At 32.4% G+C, this 5,553-nt stretch overlaps 1 long non-coding RNA gene across 2 annotated transcripts; it reads right to left on the minus strand.

Annotated features, from left to right (window-relative positions):
• On the minus strand, nucleotides 3,120-5,138 carry LOC109822680. Of its 2 annotated transcripts, none has more exons than XR_002242215.1 (4): nucleotides 4,965-5,138; nucleotides 4,797-4,886; nucleotides 4,635-4,729; nucleotides 3,120-4,537 (listed from the first exon to the last, which is right to left on the minus strand). It is a non-coding gene; the product is annotated as an uncharacterized LOC109822680 (long non-coding RNA). The 2 variants fall into 2 exon arrangements; XR_002242214.1 differs by having other exon boundaries at nucleotides 4,635-4,706; nucleotides 4,965-5,137.

Consider the following 5,553-nt stretch of genomic DNA (forward strand, 5'->3'; position numbering starts at 1 on the left):
AACTATTGGAGAGTTTGTATTAATGTTTATGAAAAAAACTGTTATATTTTATTTTATTTCTGTTTGTAGATACAATTGCAAGACCTATGTGTACTTATTCATAAAAGCAATATGAGAAGGGAATGATATTTTGTAGCTTATACCAGATTATTATACGATATGGTTGTTAAGCTTATGCATTTGTTGTTAAGATTTTTCATCGGTTATTAATCTTATGCATTAGTTGTTAAACTTTTTCGTTAGTTGTTAAGCTTATACATTAGTTGTTAAGCTTATACATTAGTTGTTAAGCTTTTTAATTAGCTATTAAGCTTACGCATTGATTGTTAAGCTTATGCGTTAGTTGTTAAGCTTTTTCGTCAGTTGTTAACCTTATAAGTTGGTTATTAATGTTATGCTTTGGTTAAGCTTTTTTGTTAGTTGCTAAACTTATGTGTTGTTTATTAATCTTTTATGTTATTTGTTAAACTTATGCTTTGGTTGCTTAGGCATTTATTATTAAGCTTTTTTATTAGTTGTCAAGCTTATATATTGAATGTTAAGTTTATGCATTGGTTAACTTTTTCATTGGTTGTTAAGCTTATGCGTTAGTTATTATGGTTTTTTATCAGTTGTTAAGCTTATGCATTGCCTATTAAGGTTTCTCGCCAGTTGTTAAACTTATGCATTGGTTGTTTAGGTTATGTGTTTATTGTTAAGTTTTCTCATGATTAACAACTGATGAATATTATTTAGCTATTTTCTCTATTCCCACTCTTTCTATTACTAGACGAAAAAACTTAACAATAAGTATATAAGCCTAACAACCAAGCATAAACTTAACAACTGATAAAAAAACTTAATAACCAATGCATAAGCTTAACAACTAATATAAAAGCTTAACAATGCATAATCTTAACATCTGATAAAAGAACTTACCAACCAATGCATAAGCTTAATAACTAATGAAAAACTTAAGAACCAACACATAAGTTTAACAACTAACGAAAAGTCTTAATAATAAATGTATAAGTTTAACAACTAATGGAAAAAGCCTATCTAGCAAACACATAAGCTTAACAATCAATGCATAAGCTTAACAACTGACGAAAAAGTTTAACAACCATTATATAAGTTTAACAATTGACAAAAAATCTTAACAACTAATAAATAAGCTTAATAACTAACGCATAAGCTTAACAACTGATAAGCAAGTTTAACAACAAATGCATAAGCTTAAAAACTAACTCATAACATTAACAATTAACTCATAAAGTTAATAACTAAGTGCTAAACTTAACAATTGACTACAAGTTTATAAATGTATTCAAATTAAGGTTTGTATCTAACATATTAACCACCATTACAATATAACATATGAAGAAAAAAGTTTACAATTATTTTCAAAATAAACTACATTATAAAGTTTGTAAAACAACCCACAATATAACATCTAAACATCTCCTTTGAACTCTTTTGGTTCATTCTCCGCTTGTGAGAAAAACTGCCATCATTCATAATGATCATTCCGTCCATATCCCAAACTCAATAATGACAGATCTGACACCATAATTAGAGAAGAGAATGACAACCGACCTCTTGATACGGAATTTTTATTAGCTACCATAGAGAAAATTGAATCTCACTTTAGTTTGAGAATAGAAGAGAGAAAGATAGAGAATTTTTTTAAGAGGGAGGGAGGAATTAATAGCGGAAGGGTTGGAAATGGGAGTGAAGAGAGAAGGGATGAGAGAGTGTGTGAGGCACAATAATCTAAAAAAAGGATGCTCACATGTGCACTTTTGAGATTTTATTATTATTATTTTTTAGAGGGTATGGGTTGACATTGTACTTTGTGGGTTCTACAAATAATCATGTTAATTTTGGGGATAAAGAGATTGTGGACTAAGTCTTGGGAGGGAAACAAATAAATTATTTACTTTTTTGAGGTACAAGCAATTTTCCCAAACTTATATTGTATAGAACCAAAACCTTGAGCATCAAGTACTTGTGGACTACGATAGGGCATGATCCTCTCATACACTATAGCCAACTTCAATGAATTTTAATCCAACCAATAGCTATACCACCAATCGTACGCAGATTTGAGGTTTGATGCTAGGATGACATACATCAAGTAAAAAACATCCGCCTAGATAATTGAATATATTTTTATATAGAGGGAGCTGGCGCAAATAGAGAGATCAATGCATGAAGAGTTCAATCTTATTACTAAAATATTTCAATATGTTTCAATTATACCCAAATCTTTAATAGGCAAATTGCTCCCCATGGAGTATTATTTTGGGTGAAAAGTCACACAATTCACATGCTATAGAGCATCCATGCATGAAATGTTCAATATGTTTTACAGTTTAATTTCCAAAGAAAATATTCATAAATTTATCCTTTATTATTTCAAAGTGAGTTAGAAATGAACTTCAGAATCTTATAGATCATTTTACATGCTAAGATTAATACACTAGTAGAAAACAGGGCATTGGTGACGGGGAAATCCGTCACCAATGCCCCAAAATCCGTCACCAATACATATTGGTGACGAAAATGGATCCGTCGCCAATAAATCCGTCACCAATAAGTATTGGCGACGGGTTTCCACGTCACCAATACTTATTGGCGACGGACGACTATTGGCGATGGATTTCTTTAGCGACGGGTAGTTCTCGTTACCAATAAACATTGGCGATGTGGAAAGCCGTCGCTAGTGTATGTTTAACCATTAGCGACGGATCTACCCATCGCCAATGAACATTGGCGACGGGTAGATCCGTCGCTAATGTTTAAAACATTGGTGACGGGTAAATCTCGGTCGCCAATGTTTTAAACATTGGCGACGAATCACACTGTCGCCAATGTGCATTGGCGACAGGGAAATCCGTCTCCAATGTATATATTTACGCAAAAAAATTTAATTTTCTGGTAGCCTCCCATACGAGAATACACATATAATCTGTATCGACATCAATCTAATGACAATATTTAACAATATATCATAAAATTAACCATTATATACATTCACATTCCAAATGAATACTCATCCATCATCATCCATCATCATCCATCAATCCACAATATCGAACAATACACATCATATAATCACAATCACAACACATCTCGCATGCTCAAACAATATTCATTCACTATACAATAAAATAACAAATATATTACATATAGGTAGAATTCAAAACTCACAACATGTCTTAACACAATCTATAACTACATAAATATAAAAACAAGTCTCACTCACTCCTCATCATCGTCATTGTCAACATCCTTGTTATCAGCGTCGTTTGCATTAGAACGTCGTATCGTACTGCTGCTCCCTACGAGAGTACCTCCTCTAACCTGAAAAGATTACCACTCAAAATAAGAGTATATACAGTATAAAGGTGAGAAGTTGCCAAGCTGGTCTAAGCCCATGAATCTCCAGACTAGTTTTTGGCAATCATGATAACTATGCTCATCATATGCATATTTAGGTTAGGAAAGACCAGCACTATCTCAGTTTGAAATGAGTGCTACATTTTCACCTGAGTGCTGCATAGCTAAACGAAAGGGAAAGACATGGTATTAACTAACTGGCACTAGTTTAGTACATGAAAAATACAAGATGGCCCTTACTATAGTTGAACGAAAACAAGAGGATTCATGTAGGAAACCTGAATAGAAATATCTTACGAACAATGGAGCGATAAAATCTCTTACGAACAAGAGATTTATAATTGATAGTTCTCTCACATTGAATAGAAAAGAGCGAAACATCAATTCTGCAGTCACCAAAAGAATTATAGGGTAGAAGCATAGTTGAACACAGTGTTTGTGATGCAATGAATGCACTGAACTTACACTTACTCCCCTTCGGAGTATTATAGATTGTCTGCAATCAAGTATGAAATACCTTTATTGTAGAAAGTGAAAATAGTTTTATTATTCAGTTAAAATTATGTATTGGACTAATTCACTTCTTCATGAAAAACAAAGAAATTATAACTCAAACTATGAATATTTTATTATCTCTTGATTTTATTGTATCTTTACCTATAAATTAAATGAATGAATGACTATAGAGAGCATTGCACAAGATTTTTTAACAGGTTGGATCAATGAACTATATCTGAAAAAATAAGAAGAGAAAAGAGATAAATGTTTTAATAACTATTCAAAAGGTCGCTTTTACATGATAGAAAACTCTTGCAAGTGCTCTAGAGATTTCATACGTTAAAATTCCAACTTCTAAACCAATAGTACCACGCAAACAAAATGAGGACTCTCCATTTGATTTTGAACAAGCTTTTCAGTTTCGACAACTCGGAGCATGTTTAACTCTCCATGTTGCAAACTTCTACAAATATAAATAAATAAATAAATAAATGTATAAGAAAATGTTATGGATTAACTAGTCCAAAAAGATTCAATAAATTTCATCAAATCTGCAAAGAGAGAATATAAGCAAAGAAAATTTTCCTTTGTTAATGCTAAACATGCACTTCTACTTATCTGCGGGACTCTGAGCTCTTTGAACTTGATCCTCCTGTATCTACACATTCAAGTATATTGCCTATTAGATGAGAACTGATACCTAATTTAACAATTTCTTAAACATATAAATCATATGAGTAATAAAACTAAAAAACCTTCTTTCTCTTGGCTTTGACAATTTTCCCCCCTAAAGATTGCTGTCGTTTTTCTTTTGGTCGACCCTTCCGCTTCACATGCACAGGATCATGAACTTTTCTGATTTCATTCATCAAAGAAAGAAAGCCTCATTTGGATTTGTTCCAAAAACCTGAAAGTACCTCTGAACGCAATCCTCCAAAAGGGCCTTAAGCTTTTGATCCGGCCCACCTGAGTTTCTCTCGAATTCGCCCAATTCACTGCTAATTGACCTAAAAATTGAACCAAAATTAACAAAATCAAAAACCTATTGGAGAAATTGAAGTGGGTCAGTGAAATAGATCGCTTACTGTAAATAGGGGAGGATGGGATCAGAGATAGAATTGGAGGAGGGCTTGATTGGAGATGGCCTGAAACAAGAGAGAAAAAATGAGAGATTAGTGATTTGAGTGACGGGATAGCAAATCACTCAAATATCTACAAAAGGAGGCGGGGTTTGTAGAGAAAGAGGGGGGTTTGGCGCATTTTGGAGGTTTTTAGAGGGAGTGGGGAAATGAAAACAGAAGCGGGGAAATGAAAAAGGAGGCGGGGAAATGAAAAAAGTATTTTTTTTGAACATTTATCCTTCAAAATAAAGTAATTTTTTAGTATATGTCCATGCAATATCTACAAAAGTAATAAAAATGATATAAGTATATAAGTTCCTTAATTAACTTAATGAAATTAAATAAATACATACCTTCAACGGGTGAGGATCCATGTATAGATAATCGACTACAAGAAGGTCGTGAGGACATTCCTTCACGTAAAAAAATAAAATTATAAATGCAAAATATGCATGTTTATACCACAAACACAATTTATCTGAACAAATTTATATTTATAGCCGTGATCAATTTTAAATAAATATTTGATAGACAAACGAATCGAATATAGATC

The sequence above is a fragment of the Asparagus officinalis genome, chromosome 8, assembly GCF_001876935.1.
Source record: "Asparagus officinalis chromosome 8, Aspof.V1, whole genome shotgun sequence".
Taxonomy (NCBI): domain Eukaryota; kingdom Viridiplantae; phylum Streptophyta; class Magnoliopsida; order Asparagales; family Asparagaceae; genus Asparagus; species Asparagus officinalis.